This window comes from Papaver somniferum, chromosome 3 (genome assembly GCF_003573695.1).
Source record: "Papaver somniferum cultivar HN1 chromosome 3, ASM357369v1, whole genome shotgun sequence".
NCBI lineage: Eukaryota > Viridiplantae > Streptophyta > Magnoliopsida > Ranunculales > Papaveraceae > Papaver > Papaver somniferum.
The window spans coordinates 181,929,733-181,947,756 of NC_039360.1; positions in this window are offsets into that span (position 1 = coordinate 181,929,733).

An 18,024-nucleotide genomic window follows, 5' to 3' on the forward strand; every position below is an offset into this window, starting at 1 on the left:
TTTATATAAGTTTAAGTTCACGAATAAACTATTTTTAGAAAATAACCCACTCAAGTATGCAAAACCGGTACGCATACTTAAGTACCCGGATTAAGTTTGTTTTCAGTTCACAGACTCCAGTATAAATTCACGGGACGTGAACTTCCGAAAGTACGCGTACAGGTACGCGGACTTTAGTTCCGGTTATCCTGAGCGGCAAAGTACACATACTTTGGTTCAAGGATTATGGACTTACACAAGTATGAGTTCACATACAATGTTTATATCCATCCAAGGTTATATAATCTAAACTCTCATTTTAATCATTGAAACATTCTTAGAGGACGTTATACATTTGTTGTTCACAAACTATTTTTCGTCAAAGAGATTTTCAATTAATCGAAACTAATGTGACTTTCGTCACTAGTAAAGATGAACTTGGCCAAAGAGAAAGCTTAACAACACATATTTTGAGAAATAGATAAGCGAGATAAATTCGGCTCGAAATGACAAATGTGTATAATCGAAGTCTATATAGCAATACGACTTTTTTCTCAAGATAGGAGATAGAGTATATAGACTTTTGAGTGATAGATAAGTTCAAGTCTCCACATACCTTTTAGTCTTTGAAGTACACAAATTCCTTGAGTAGTTCTTCATCTTTGTATGATGAACGCCGTGGAGTCTAGAGCTCAACTACACTTTCTATCCTAGTCCGAGACTTAGTTATAAGTAGACTAGATATCAAGACTTATAGTTTTGGCAACTAAATTTGACAAACAGGCTTGAGATAGCAACGCTTGCGAGTTCGACCGAGCAGTGCTCTAACAATCTCCCCCTTTGTCAATTTTGGTGACAAAACTATCAATGCATATGGAATACAAAATAAATAAACTTTGCAGCTTCTCTTCCACATGCATGATCTCTTTGGTTCTTCAACATTACTCGAAATCTTCGTCACTTCCAGTACTCCAATGATTCCAAAGGTTGTAAGTTCAGCATCATCGTTGTTGAAAATCCGTAGCCATAACAATGAGAAAACAAAAGCTCTCAATGATTGTTACACAGTGCCGTAGTATTATTACACAACATCAAAGTTCAATTGTATCACAACTTCGACAACACTACTATGGTGATATGTATTACTCCCCCTTAGTCAATACTCCATCTCACATGGAAACCACTCCCCCTTACATAATGATCCGAAAACCAAATGTATTTGTAGTGTGAACTACACATTAATTCTCCCCATTTTTGTCAATAAAATACAAAGGTACGAAAACTAGTGGGATCTTAGAGCACTGCTCGGTCGAACTCGCATCCGTTGCTATCTCAAGCATGTTTGTCAATGTTAGTGATCAAAACTATAAGTCTTGATTTCTAGTCTACTATAGCTAAGTCTCGGACTAGGATAGAAAGTGTAGTTGAGCTCTAGAACTCCATGGCAATGATCATACAAGACGAAGAAGTACTCAAGGAACTGGTGGAACTTCATCGACTAAAAGGTATGTGGAGACTTGAAATTATCTATCACTCAAAAGTATATCTACTCTATCTCCTATCATGAGACAAAAGTCGTTTTTCTATATAGACTTTGATTATACACATTTGCTATTTCGAGACGAGTTTATCTCGCTTATCAATTTCTCGAAATACGTGTTGGTAAGCCTTCGCTTTGGCCAAGTTCATCTTTACCTAGTGACGAAATTCATGTTATGTTTCAATCACTTTGAAAATGGCTTTGACGAAAAATGGTTTGTGAATAACAACTATATACGTCCTCTAGGAATGTTTCAATGATTGAAATGAGAGTTTATATTATATAACCAATGTTGGATATAAGCATTGTGTGGTAACACATATATGTATAAGTCTTTATTTCTTGAAGCAAAGTATGCGTACTTCATGCATCGATTCAAGTGAATCAAATCGTTTTTGCTTCAACTGTGTCTTGTATACTTCTATAATATTTATACAATTGAACAACTCTCTGAATATTTCATTTGAGTCATTTGAACTAGTTATGGTGAATAAGAATATGGTTGATATGAAAGTGCTCATATGGCTAACCATTTGGTTAACTATTTTTGAACCAACAAATGTACATGGTTGGGTACGGTTACACAAACCTAAAATTGTGCATTTCATTTGTGTATGACAAGCTAAGTTTTCGATCCAACGGTTGAAATATATTAGCTTGAATCTAATCAGGTTTTCATCTAACGGTGAATATTGAATGCTTTGTTACCAAGGTAGCATTGATTCAAACCATGATTGAAGACTATATAAGGGAGAACTCTAGCAACTGGGAAACCGAATCCCCACACCTCCTGTGTGATACTAATTGTATTAGCTAAAGTCGATTCTCCATTAACCTTAGGTTTCTTCTCGAGACCCTGTAGGTTAACGACTTGAAGACTTCACTAGGATTGTGAAGCCAGACATATACTACTTTCTTGTAGTTGTGTGATCTGATCTTGCTGATTCTATCGTGTTGAGTACAATTATAACGGTTGGCCTGATATTAATATCTTCGATCGGCAAGATATAAAAGTAGTCACAAACATCTTCGTCTCATCGTTTGTGATTCAACAATATCTTCTTTCGCCGCGTCGATTAAGATTACTGTGAGGTGATTGATAATACTAGGTTGTTCTTCGAGAATATAAGTCCGGGTAATCAATTGGTTCCTGTTCACCTTGATTTATCAAAATACGGAACAAAACTTGTAGGTATTTCTGTGGGAGACAGATTTATCTATTATCGTAGACTTTTCAGTGTGATACAAATTTGTTTATTAAAGTCTTCGATTTTGGGTTGTAGCAACTCTTAGTTGTGGGTGAGATCAGCTAAGGGAATCAAGTGTGTAGTATCATGCTGGGATCAGAGACGTAAGGAGCGTAACTGTACCTTGGATCAGTGTGAGATTGATTGGGATTCAACTACAGTCCAGATCGAAGTTAGTTTGTAGTAGGCTAGTGTCTGTAGCGGCTCAATACAGTGTGTGTTCAATCTGGACTAGGTTCCGGGGTTTTTCTGCATTTGCGGTTTCCTCGTTAACAAAATTCTGGTGTTTGTGTTATTTCTTTTCCGCATTATATTTTGTTATATAATTGAAATATCACAGGTTGTGCATTAAGATCAATCAATTAGAATATCCAACCTTTGGTTGTTGATTTACATTGATTGACACTTGAACATTGGTCTTTGGTACCGTTCAAGTTATTTCACATAATAATCAGGCTCACGGATTTTTATCTGTTCGATTTGCTGATTGCATTGTGAAATAGAGATATTATAACTCTTTGATATAATTTATTAAGATTAAGTCTAGTTGATTCTCTTGAAAGTATATTGGAGTTAGTCCATACAGATTGCTAATCGAAATATTGGGTGAGGTTGTTGTACCCCCGCTTTTTCAGTTGGTATCAGAGCAAGAAAACACGTTTAAAGACCTTACAAGTCTGTGTTTGTAGCGATCTGACTCTATGGACAGTAAAGTCTCTAGAAACGCTTCACCAGGTTTAAAAACCAATCGTAGAAGAAGTTCTAATAAACTGGCTATTCTCCAGAATAGGTTGGATGAACAAATCCGAATCAACTCTGATCTTGTTGCAGAAATTGCAATACTTAAGGATTTGAAATCTATCAAAATTCCTTTGATGGATCTGAATAACTCCAGTTATTCCTCTCTGAAGAACAGTCGTAAGTCATATGATAAACAACGTTCAGATGTTGTGAAAACTAATATGACTCAGAACTTCTCAGACAAACTTAAAGGTGTTGGCCCATGTTTGTTTTGTGATTCCTCCAATCATTTTCAACATACTTGTATGCCCTTCCAAAAGATCTGAAAGTTGCAAGTAATCTTCATAAGAAAACTAAACAACTTTTTGCTTCTCTAAAAGGATATACAAAACTATCAGGAAACCCTAAACAAGAAAGTACTAATAGTATGAGAGCTTTTGCTTTAAAATCAACATCACCCTTTCAATGGTTTCTTGACAGTGGATGTAGTATACATATGACAGGTGATCTCACATGGTTTGTTTCTTCAAACGACTATGAAGGAGGACCAATAACATTTGGAGACGTTGTTGCTACATAAGAAAGAAGGGGACGATCAAACTACCCGGCGTACCTGAAATCCATGATGTAGTATACGTAAAAGGTATGACTGTAAATCTTCTTTATATTGGTCAAATTTGTGACAAAGGTCATCGAGTTGTCTTCAATGCAAATGGATGTGACATTGTAGACAAAACTGGGAAAGTAATTTTTCAGGGAACTCGTGGTAAAAACAACTGTTATCTTCTGGATACTCAGTTCAGCAATTGTTGCAATTTGACTAAGGTGGAATTTACACATCTTTGGCATGAGCGTTTTGGTCACATCAACTTTCGTCTTCTAACTAAGATCATTAACAAATAACTTGTTAGAGACGTTCCCAAAATCAATGCAAAGATTGAAAGTGTATGTGGTGGCTGTCAAAAAGGTAAACAAACGAAAGTTCACCATAAATCATCTCGAGATATTCTCACTAAAGCTCCACTTGATTTAATTCATATGGATCTCTTCGAACCAATTTAACAACCCACGGTTGCTGGTAAGAAGTATGCTTTGGTTATGGTAGATGATTACACCAGATTCACTTGGGTTGCGTTCCTATATCATAAGAATGAAACCCTTGATGAATTCAAGATTATTGTTAAGAGAATCCAGAACGAACAAGGTCGCAAAAAGAAAATTAGGAGCGACCGTGGAACTGAATTCAAGGACACTAAGGTGTTTGAATTTTGTTACGAACTGGGAATTATTCAATAATATTCTCCACCCATTACTCCTCAAGCTAATGGAATTGCAGAAAGAAAAAACAGAAACATTCAGGAAATGGCCAGGGTAATGCTCCATAACAAAAACTTACCTTTAAGGTTTTGGGGAGAAGTTGTCTTCACAGCGTGCTATTTGATCAACCGTGTCTACCTACGGTCTAAAACCTTAAACACTCCTTATGAGTTGTGGTACGGTAGAAAACCCAACTTACACTATCTCAGAGTGTTCGGTAGTAAGTGCTACATTCTAAAAGATCGAGAACAGAGAGGGAAAATTGATACCAAAAGTGATGAAGGTATCTTCCTTGGCTATGCTTCTGATAGTCGTGGTTTTCGAGTGTTTAATCTCAGAACCCAGGTCATGATGGAATCTGCTAATGTTATCATCGATGATACTAGTAATTTTCATCACGATAATCCTCCTGCTGAATTGCCTCCAACTGAGACAATTGAGAAAGTCAAAGAAATACCAGAATCAGTTGAAGTCATCCCAACTGTTACTGATCCTGATATTTCTAGTGACGAGGAGAAGAGCTGATCAGGCTACTCCTGATGAACAAGAACATGTCCCTCCACGATACCTCTGGGTTCAAAGGAATCATGATCCCAACAGTATTATTAGAGGAAGAGATTCTACAGCTAAGACTAGAGGACAACTTCAAAATATTTGCAATTTTGGTTGTTATCTGTCACAAGTAGAACCAAGAAATATTGATGAGGATCTTAGCGATCCCTTTTGGGTAAATGCAATGCATGAAGAGTTAAATCAATTTCAAAGACAAGACGTGTGGGAACTTGTACCTTGTCCCTCCAATATTAATATTGTTGGTACGAAATGGATATTCAAGAATAAGTCTGATGAATTTGGCACAATTGTCAGAAACAAAGCCAGACTTGTCGCTCAAGGATATTCACAGATTGAAGGTATCGACTTTGACGAAACCTTTGCTCCTGTGGCACGCCTTGAGTCCATTAGATTTTTATTAGCTCATGCTTGTTTTCTTAAGGTTAAGCTGTTCCAAATGGATATAAAATCCGCATTCCTAAATGGAATTTTAAAGGAGGAAATCTATGTCGCTCAACCTAAAGGCTTTGAAAACCTTGATTTCCCAGATCATGTTCTTAAGCTCCAAAAGGCATTATATGGGTTAAAACAAGCACCTAGAGCCTGGTTTGAAAAACTTACCACTTCTCTTATTAGGAAAGGTTTTTCAAGAGGCGAAGCTGATAAAACTTCGTTTACCAAATGGAGTGGGAAATATGTTGTCATTGCTCAAGTCTATGTAGATGATATCATCTATGGTTTAACTTCTGAGAATCTTGCAAAGGATTTCCAAGTTTCACTTGCTAAAGAATTTGAAATGAGCAATGTTGGTGAATTGAAGTTCTTCTTAGGATTACAAATTCAACAACATAAGGATGGAATTTACTTATCCCAAGAAAAATATGCAAAGGATCTTGTCTCAAGTTCGGTCTGGATAAGTCGACTCCAAAACTGACACCTATGCCCACTACTGGTAAACTGCACAGAGATGAGAAAGGAGTAAAAGTGGATCAAAAATTATATCGATCTATTATTAGTAGCCTTTTATATCTTACAACCACTAGACCTAATATTTCTTTTACTGTTGGTTGTTGTGCTAGATTTCAGGCTAATCCAAAGGAATCTCATCTTGCAGCTGCAAAAAGGATCATACGATATGTCAATCACACTGTCGAGTATGGTCTATCCTACACTTTTGATACTAACACTGACCTTTCTGCTTATTCAGATGTTGATTGGGCAGGATGTGTAGAAGACAGAAAAAGTACATCAGGGGGATTCTACTATGTAGGATTGAATCTTATTCTTGGCATAACAAGAAACAGAATTCACAATCCCTGTCTACATGCGAAGCAGAGTATATTGCTGGTGGGTCATGTTGCACTCAACTTCTATGGATGAAACAAATGCTGGCTGATTATGGAATTGATACTGTAATAATTACGATCTTTTGTGATAACTCTAGTGCGATTAGAATCACTGAGAATCTCGTTGAGCACTCAAGAACAAAGCACATTGATATAAGGTACCACTTTATTCGAGATCTTTATGAAAATGGTATCATAAATATGGAATTTGTGCCTTCCGAATAACAGTTGGCTGACATTCTCACCAAACGATTAGACACTGCTACATTTCAACACTTACGCCAGTCTATTGGTGTTGTTTTGGTTCATTAGTTGTTTCCATGACTCTTTCCCCTGTGCTTATCTCGATCTTTTGGGCAATTGAGTTTGGAACTCCAATGAATGTTTATTTCAATTCTGCATTTGTTTCCGTAGGTTGATTTTCTGTCAGGTTCTTTTTAGTGTGTTGTGTCTAAAGAAATCCTTTTTTTCTTTTGAAATTAAGGTCGCTCTTGTTGTTCTTTCGGGAATGATGGGGGAGAGTTCTTAATTGAACTTGTGCTTAATTTCCAAATCTTTGTGGGGAGTGCGTCTGTGGAATATTGTAAGGGTTATCTTGTATCTTTATAAATTCCTTGATGAAAGCATTTAGCTTCGGCTATATGATTGCATCGAAATAAGTTGATATGTGCTTTCTTTTGGTCATGAAATGTCTCTTTTGGAAATTTCATTAGGATCCCGTTTTCGTACCTTTGCCAATTTTATTGATAAAAAGGGGGAGAATTAATATGTAGTTCATACTACAAATACATATGGTTTTCGGATCATTATGTAAGGGGGAGTGGTTTCCATGTGAGATGGAGTATTGACTAAGGGGGAGTGATACATATCACCATAGTATTGTTGTCGAAGTTGTGATATAATTGAACTTTGATGTTGTACAATAATACTATGACACTATATAACAATGATTGAGAATACTTTTTTTTCTCATTGTTATAGCTACGGATTTTCAACAACGATGATGCTGAACTTACAACCTCTGGGATCATTGGAGTACTTGAAAGTGACGAAGATTTCGAGTAATGTTGAAGATTAGGCATGTGGAATAGGAGTTATAAAAGTTAATTCATTTATTTTTGTATTCCATATGTATTGATAGTTTTGTCACTAAAATTGACAAAGGGTGAGATTGTTAGAGCACTGCTCGGTCGAACTCGCATGTGTTTCTATCTCAAGCATGTTTGTCAATATTAGTGATCAAAACTATAAGTCTTGATTTCTAGTCTAATATAGATAAGTCTTGGACTAGGATAGAAAGTGTAGTTGAGCTCAAGAACTCCATGGCAATCATCATACAAGACGAAGAACTACTCAAGGAACTGGTGGAACTTCATCGACTAAAAGGTATGTGGAGACTTGAAATTATCTATCACTCAAAAGTATATCTACTCTATCTCCTATCATGAGACAAAAGTCGTTTTTCTATATAGACTTTGATTATACACATTTGCTATTTCGAGACGAGTTTATCTCGCTTATCTATTTCTCGAAATACGTGTTGGTAAGCCTTCGCTTTGGCCAAGTTCATCTTTACCTAGTGACGAAAGTCATGTTATGTTTCAATCACTTTGAAAATGGCTTTGACGAAAAATGGTTTGTGAATAACAACTATATAACGTCCTCTAAGAATGTTTCAACGATTGAAATGAAAGTTTAGATTATATAACCAATGTTGGATATAAGCATTGTGTGCTAACACAGATATGTATAAGTCCTTATTTCTTTAACCAAAGTATGCGTACTTTGTTGATCAGGAAAACCGGAACAGGAGCTGTGAACTCAGTCCGCGAACTGGCAGAAGTTCTCATCCCAAAAAAATCTTCTGGAGTTTGTGAACTCCTTCCGGGAACTTAAGTCCGTGAACTAAGTCCGCGTACTTGAGTTGGTTATATGTAAAGACGATTATTTGTGAACTTATATTTATATTAACTAAGGAATACAATTTGCAAACCGTGGCTATAAAGTTCATGAATCGATTCGAGTGAATCAAATCGTTTTTGCATCAATTGTGCCTTGTATACTTCTATAAGATTTATACAATTGAAAAACTCTCTAACTAGTTCATTTGCGTCATTTGAACTAGTTATGGTGAACAAGAATATGGTTGATATGAAAGTGCTCATATGGCTAACCATTTAGTTAACTATTGTTGAACCAACAAATGTACATGTTTGGGTACGGTTACACAAACCTAAAATCTTGCATTTCATTTGTGCGTAACAAGCTAAGTTTTCAATCCAACGGTTGAAAGATATTAGCTTGAATCTAATCAGGTTTTCGTCTAACGGTGAATATTCAATGCTTTGTTAGTAAGCTAACTGTTAGAGCATAGCTCGGTCAACCTCGCATGCGTTGTTATAACAAGCATGTTTGTCAATGTTAGTGATCAAAACTATGAGTCTTAATTTCTAGTCTATTATAGCTAAGTCTCGGACTAGGATAGAAAAGTGTAGTTGAGCTCAAGGACTTCATGGCGATTCATCATACAACGACGAAGATCTACTCAAGGAACCGTGGAACTTCACCAACAAAAAGGTATGTGGAGACTTGAACTTATCTATCACTCAAAAGTCTATCTATTCTATCTCCTACTATATAGACTGGATCATACAAAAAGTCGTATGCTATATAGACTGGATCATACACATTTGACATTTCGATCTGAGTATTCACTACTTATCTTTTTCTCGAAATCGTGTGTTGGTAAATCATTTCGCTTTGATCAAGTTTATCTTCACCTAGTGACGAAATTCATGAAAAGTTTCAATTACTTTGAGAATTGCTCTGACGTGAAACGGTCTGTGAATAACGGCTATATAACGTCCTCTGAGAATGTATCAATGATTGGAATGAGAGTTTAGATTACATAACCATGTATTCCTTAATCCGAAGTTTTCGAACTTTGTTGATTGAGAGAAACCGTAGGAATTGGCTATGATAAGTCCGTGAACCCAGTCCGTGAGCTCAGTCCGCGAACTGACGGAAGTTCTCTTACTGAGAATTTCTGCTGGGATTTTCCAAAAACTCGTTTGCGTGTTTAGTCCGCGAACTGGCGGAAGTCTCTTTGCCGAGATTTTCTACTGAGTTTGGAAAACTCTGTCGGTTGCCTTAAGTCCGCGAACTTGTTTGTGAGCTTAAGTGGTTATGATCTAAAGATGTGCTCTGAACATGAAACTTCAATTACTAAGGAATGCTTTATGCAAACCGTGGCTATAAAGTTCATGAGCCAATTCATCGAATCGAATCATCTTTGTTTCAATTATGTCTTGTGTAGTAACATAAGATCTCATAGAAATTGAATAACTCTCTAACTAGTTCATTTGAGTCAATTGAACTAGTTATGGTGAAGAAGAACTTGGTTAATATGAAATGTTCATATGGTTAACCTTTTAGGTTACTATGTTGAACCAACATACATGTACACGTTTGGGCATGGTTTTCATAAACCCAGTAAACGTCTACCCAAGTGTGTGTGACAAGCTAAGTTTTCGATCTAACGGTTGAGAAATATTAGCTTGAATCTAAATCAGGTTTTCATCTAACGGTGAATATGGATTGCTTTGTAACTAAGGAAAAACCCTGATTTGAGGGATATATAAAGGAGACATCTAGCATTGTGAAAAACTAATCCCCACACGTCTGTGTGATACTAGTGCGCTCGCTAGAGTCGATTCTCCTTTAGCCTTTGGTTTTCTTTTCTAAAACCAGGTTAACGACTTAAAGACTTCATTGGGATTGTGAAGCCAGACCGATACTACTTTTATCATGGTTGTGTGATCTGATCTTGCATCTTCTATCGTACGAGTACAATCTTTGATTGACTTGAGATTGTGAGAGTTCTCCGATAGGCAAGATAAAGAAGTCACAAACATCTTCGTCTCGCTGTTTGTGATTCCTCGACAAACCGCTTGTGTAGTCAATAAGGATTGTTGAGAGGTGGTTGATTAATCTAGGTTGTTCTTCAGGAATATAAGACCGGATTATCAATTGGTTCTTGTTCACCTTGATTTTATATCTTAAGACGGAACAAAACCTAGGGTTTTTCTATGGGAGACCGATTTATCCTTTGGTAGACTTTTCTGTGTGAGACAGATTTGTTTATTATCAAGTCTGCGATTTTGGGTTATAACAACTCTTAGTTGTGGGTGAGATCAGCTAAGGGAATCAAGTGCGCAATGTCCTGCTGGGATCAGAAGCGTAGGAGTACAACTGTACCTTGAATTAGTGGGAGACTGATTGGGGTTCAACTATAGTCCAGTCCGAAGTTAGCTTGTAGTAGGCTAGTGTCTGTAGCGGCTTAATACAGTGTGTATTCAATCTGGACTAGGTTTCGGGCTTTTTCTGCATTTGCGGTTTCCTCGTTAACAAAACTTCTGGCGTCTGTGTTATTTCTTTTCCGCATTATATTTTATATAATTGAAATAATACAGGTTGTGCGTTAAGATCATCAATTGGAAATCCAACCTTTGGTTGTTGATTGATATTGATTGATCCTTGGATATTGGTCCTTGGTACCGTCCAAGTTATTCCTTGTGTTTGATTAAAGACTCGCTATTGTTTTAGCTTGAGTAAATCAAAACAAGCGAGAGTTATTTGACCATGATACATCCAAAGTCGGTAAGGATGTTGTCTTTAAAGCACAAAAGAACACTAAATTACTTTTCAAAGGCAAGAGTGTTCATGTCTCTGAGGATGATCAGTCTGAGGATGATTTTTCGGATGAAGATCTTAACAAATCAGTCTTCTTGATCACAAGACAGTTTAGGGATCTTCTGTTGAAGAGAAGTAAATGGTTTTCAAGAGACAAACCTGAGTCATCAGACAAACCTCACGGTCGCGTACCTCCTAAAAACAGGGATGCTGACGAGGATGATGACGAGGACATGCCTCAGTGCTTTAAGTGTAAGGGTTTTGACCATTTTGCTAACGAATGCCCAAATCGTAGAAAATACACTGAGAACAAAGGTCTAGCTGTAACACTTGATGAAATGTATGAAACCTATGATTCCGATGAAGATAGGAAATCAAGTGTAGGGTTTCTTTGTGAAAACATCAATTTTGATACTTGTAGCAATACATATATCAACCTAAATGGGTTCGGAGAAAAGGGAAACCCAATCAAGCTGGAAGATTCACTGAATCCGATAACTGAAAACCCTATCAGTGATGTTTCAGGATCAACAATATGCCTAGATGCTTGCACATCTCAGATGCCTGAATACTATCCAAGATTGACGTGCTCGTTTTGTTCGATGAAGGGACACGAACTATCAAGGTGTTACAAATACAAGCACCAAATAAGGCACGCCAACAAACTTTAACGAAGAGCAGATCGATTAGCAAGGAAGCTGAAACTTGCTCAGAAGACCGCCGAGGTATGTAGGATCTTATCTTCGTCTAAGAAGTTGGTTTCCAAGGATAGAATAAGACCATTTGAAAATAAAATATGGTTAAATCGTTTTGATACACAGAGATCAGAGGATTCCTCACATGAGGAAAAATATGGACAAATCGTTGTTCATCGCAACACAACTTGATTGTGTTGTTGGAAAAATCTTGTCTCATGTGCTTGTTCGAAAAGAGACAAGATTGAGTGCTGATCCAGGCTTCAGAAAAAAGTTTTTCCTTCTTTTCTTAGTTTTGTTATTTTTGTCTATCAAATAAAAGAAAGGGTTATTATCGACAATTCTACTATTTATAGGGTTTTAGAGTTGGGCGTATACGAACCTGTCAATAGGTTTCGAACCCTACATTCCTTTTTTCTTTTGACATCCTTTATAAGACTGCTTGTTGAGTTAAGTGATTCCATCACACAAATCCAGTTGTTCATAACTGTCCTCAAAGCACTATGTCGTCAGATGGAAAGGATGTCAACATGATTGTTAAGTCTTCAATCAAGGAAAAAGAGAAATCTCTTGTTTCTAAGTCCCTGAAAAGAAAAAGAAGGAATACAAGAAAACCCAGGGCTGTTCCTTCTAACTCTCAGAAGTTTTCAGATGTTCTTGATGAGTTAAAGGAAATAAGAAGGGAGATTTATGAAATAAAGACGTTCGTGTCTAAATCTTTGGAAATTTAGAGGACCCTAATTCGACCTCTTCATCCAAGACAGTTCGTGGGTATTGACCCTTATCTCCGTGAACCTTATGTCCCGATGGTTGTCGATAACAAGGAGTTCGGAAATGATAAAGAATTTCTCAAAGGAATTGTTTCCTAGTATGTCTTCTTTTTGGATTAGTTGGAAGAATAACTAGTGCTTTGAATAGCGAAGATTGTGACTACACATAGTTATTTTTGTTTTCATCTTCTTATGTTTATTTTTTAGGTTTATTGGTTTTTAAATTCTAAAAATATTTGGAGGATGATATTATTGCAGTATTTATCTGTTTTGAAGTATTGCAATATTTTTATGGGATATGTATTGTTTGTGTCCGTGAACTTGAAGGTCTCATATTGTGTCAAAAGTAAAGTCGTTCATAAATTGATATTCGTATTGATAAAAGGATGAATGGACTTTTGACAATTACAAAAGTATGCATATGCAGTCATTTATTTGATGGAAAATAAGATGGAATCTTTTGTTTGACAAGGATAAAGTCTATTATGTCGTTATGCAAATAGTGGTGGAAAATAGAATAGTTCCTTGTATGTTATCCACGGTATTGATCTTCATTGATCTATTTTGTTATGTTTTACCGTGAAGGCTCCATTGTGTATCTTATGTTGAGCACCTTACAACTATGTCGCTTAATGTTGGCCTTGTTGGTTGTTCCATGAGATGTTATATGTTGAGCATTCTTGAACTAAATTAATCATCTTGATTGGTTATTTAGTTATTTGCTCCGAAAATCTTCTTTTGTCGAGAAAAATCATTTGAAAATTAAATGGATTGCTTCGGTGATTAGTTTGGTTGTGTATTCCAATTAGATTAATTATAGGTTCTCTTGTATTTAATCTAGTTGAGTTTTTCATATATTCCACAAGTTCTTGTGTTGAGTATATGAACGGCTATACTAATCATGTTCTATTGGTTGATGTAGTCGTATATTCCGTAAGGTTTTCCTTATGTTTAGTATTTGAACGATTAAGGTAGTCATCTTCGTGTGGTTATCTTAGTCGTATCTCCGTGATTTTTCTTATGTTGAGCACAATCAATTAAATTGATCACTTTTGTGGTTTGATTTAGTTGCGTATTCTAATTAAATTAATCATGAGTTTACTTGTGATTAATTTGATTGAGTTTTGGATATAGAAAATCATTTCCAAGGTTTTTGGTGTCCAATTAAAAAATCCTTCTTTTCTTTCAAAATTAAGGTCGCTCTTGTTGTTCTTTCGGGAATGACATCAAATGGGGGAGAGTTCTTTTGAACTTGTGCTTAATGGTAATATCTTGCGGGGTATGCAGTTGTGGAAGTTTATAGGGGTTATCTTGTATCTTAAAACTCCTTGATGAATGTATTTAGCTTCGGCTTTATGATTGCATCTAAATTAAGTTGGTATGTATTTTTTCTTTTAGTCTATGAAATGTCTCTTGTGGAAATTTCATTATGATCCCTTTTTTTTACCTTTGCCAATTTTATTGACAAAAAGGGGGAGAAATAATGTAGTTCACACTACAAATACATATGTTCTTCGGATCATTGTGTAAGGGGGAGTGGTTTCCATTGTCGAGATGGAGTATTGACTAAGGCAGAGTGATACATATCACCATAGTATTGTTGTTAAAGTCGTGATGTAATTGGACTTTGATGTTACATAATGATACTATGATACTATATAACAATGATCGAGAATCTCGATTTCTCTCATTGTTATAGCTACGGATCTTCAACAACGGTGGTGCTAAACTTACAACCTTTGGGATCATTGGAGTACTTGGAAGGACGAAGATTTCAAGGAACGTTGAAGATTAGACGATTGAATAGGAGCCACTAAAGTTTATCTTTTTTGTATTCCATATGTATTAATAGTTTTGTCACTAAAATTGACAAAGGGGGAGATTGTTAGAGCATAGCTCGGTCAACCTCGCATGCATTGCTATATCAAGCATGTTTATCAATGTTAGTGATCAAAACTATGAGTCTTGATTTCTAGCCTATTATAGCTAAGTCTCGGACTAGGATAGAAAAGTGTAGTTGAGCTCAAGGACTTCATGGCGATTCATCATACAACGACGAAGATCTACTCAAGGAACCGTGGAACTTCATCAACAAAAAGGTATGTGGAGACTTGAACTTATCTATCACTCAAAAGTCTATCTATTCTATCTCCTAATTCTTATGAGACAAAAAGTCGTATGCTATATAGACTGGATCATACACATTAGACATTTCGAGCTGAGTATTCACTACTTATCTTTTTCTCGAAATCGTGTGTTGGTAAAGCGTTTTGGTTTGATCAAGTTTATCTTCACCTAGTGACGAAAGTCATGAAAAGTTTCAATTACTTTGAGAATTTCTCTGACGTGAAAGGGTCTGTGAATAACAGTTATATATCGTCCTCTGAGAATGTCTCAATGATTGGAATGAGAGTTTAGATTACATAACCATGTATTCCTTAATCCGAAGTTTTCGAACTTTGTTGATTGAGAGAAACCAGAGGAATTGGGTTTGCCAAGTCCGCGAACTGACGGAAGTTTTCTTACCGAGAATTTCTGCTGGGATTTTCCAAAAACTCGTTTGCGTGTTTAGTCCGCGAACTCAGTCCGCGAACCTAGTCTGCGAACTGGCGGAAGTCTCTTTGCCGAGATTTTCTGCTGAGTTTGGAAAACTCTGTCGGTTCCTTAAGTCCGCGAACTTGTTTCTGAGCTTAAATGGTTATGATCTAAAGATGTGCTCTGAACATGAAACTTAAATTACTAAGGAATGCTTTATGCAAACCGTGGCTATAAAGTTCATGAGCCAATTCATCGAATCGAATCATATTTGTTTCAATTGTATCTTGTGTAGTTACATAAGATCTCATAGCAATTGAACAACTCTCTAACTAGTTCATTTGAGTCAATTGAACTAGTTATGGTGCAGGATAACTAGGTTAATATGAAATGCTCATATGTTAACCTTTTGGATTACTATGTCGAACCAACATACACGTACACGTTTGGGCATGGTTTTCACAAACCCAGTAAACGTCTACCCAAGTGTGTGTGACAAGTTAAGTTTTCGATCTAACGGTTGAGAAATATTAGCTTGAATCTAAATCAGGTTTTCATCTAACGGTGAATATGGATTGCTTTGTAACTAAGGCAAAACCCTGATTTGAAGGCTATATAAATGAGACATCTAGCATTGTGCAAAACTAATCCCCACACGTCTGTGTGATAATAGTGCGCTCGCTAGAGTCGATTCTCCTTTAACCTTTGGTTTTCTTCTCTAAAACTAGGTTAACGACTTAAAGACTTCACTGGGATTGTGAAGTCAGACCGATACTACTTTTATCGTATTTGTGTGATCTGATCTTGCATCTTCTATCGTACGAGTACAATCTGAAAAAGCGGGGATCTAACAACACCACCCAATATTTTGCTTAGTAATCTGTATGGACAAACTCCAATATACTTTTTATGAGAATCAGCTAGTCAGTTAGACTCAATCAATAAAAAGATATATCAAAGTGTTTGTATCTAAATCTCTCGATTTGATCTTTAATCAAGCAAATGGAAATCTGCGAGTCTTTATAAAAGAGAGATAACTTGGACGGTACCAAAGACCAATGTCCAAGGATCAATCAATATCAATCAACAACCAAAGGTTGGATTTCCAATTGATGATCTTTAACGCACAACCTGTATTATTTCAATTATATAAAGAATATAATGCGGAAAAGAAATAACACAGACACCAGAAGTTTTGTTAACGAGGAAACCGCAAATGCAGAAAAACCTCGGGACCTAGTCCAGATTGAATACACACTGTATTAAGCCGCTACAGACGCTAGCCTACTACAAGCTAACTTCGGACTGGACTATAGTTGAACAATAATCAGTCTCCTACCGATCCAAGGTACAGTTGTACTCCTACGCCTCTGATCCCAGCAGGATACTGCGCACTTGATTCCCTTAGTTGATCTCACCCACAACCAAGAGTTGCTGCAACCCAAAATCGCAGACTTGATAATAAACAAACTGTCTCACATAGAAAAGTCTATCAAAGGATAAATCTGTCTCCCACAGATAAACCCTAGGTTTTGTTCCGTCTTAAGATACGAAATCAAGGTGAAAAGGAACCAATTGATAATCCGGTCTTATATTCTCGAAGAATAACCTAGATTAATCAATCACCTCTCTACAATCCTTCCTAACTACACAAACGATTTGTTGAGGAATCACAAACAGTGAGACGAAGATGTTTGTGACTTCTTTATCTTGCCTATCGGAGAACTCTCACGATCTCAAGCCAATCAAAGATTGTACTCGTGCGATAGAAGATGCAAGATCAGATCACACAACTACGATAAAAGTAGTATCAGTCTGGCTTCACAATCCCAATGAAGTTTTTAAGTCGTTAACCTGGTTTTAGAGAAGAAAACCAAAGGTTAAAGGAGAATCGACTCTAGCGAGCGCACTAGTATCACACAGACGTGTGGGGATTAGTTTTGCACAATGCTAGATGTCTCATTTATATAGCCTTCAAATCAGGGTTTTTCCTTAGTTACAAAGCAATCCATATTCACCGTTAGATGAAAACCTGATTTAGATTCAAGCTAATATTTCTCAACTGTTATATTGAAAACTTAGCTTGTCACACACACTTGGGTAGACGTTTACTGGGTTTGTGAAAACCATGCCCAAATGTGTACGTGTATGTTGGTTCAACATAGTAAACCAAAAGGTTAACCATATGAGCATTTCATATTAACCTTGTTCTTCTTCACCATAACTAGTTCAATTGACTCAAATGAACTAGTTAGAGAGTTGTTCAATTGCTATGAGATCTTATGTAACTACACAATACACAATTGAAACAAAGATGATTCGATTGAATCGTCTCATGAACTTTATATCCACGGTTTGCATAAAGCATTCCTTATTAATTTAAGTTTCATGTTCAGAGCACATCTTTAGATCATAACCTCTTAAGCTCACAAAAAAGTTCGCGGACTTAAGACAACGGGTGGAGTTTTCCAAACTCAGCAGAAAATCTCGGTAAGAGACTTTCGCCAGTTCGCGGACTTACACGCAAACGAGTTTTTGGAAAATCTCAGCAGAAATTCTGGGTACAAGAACTTCCGTCAGTTCGCGGACTGAGTTCACGGACTGGGTTCG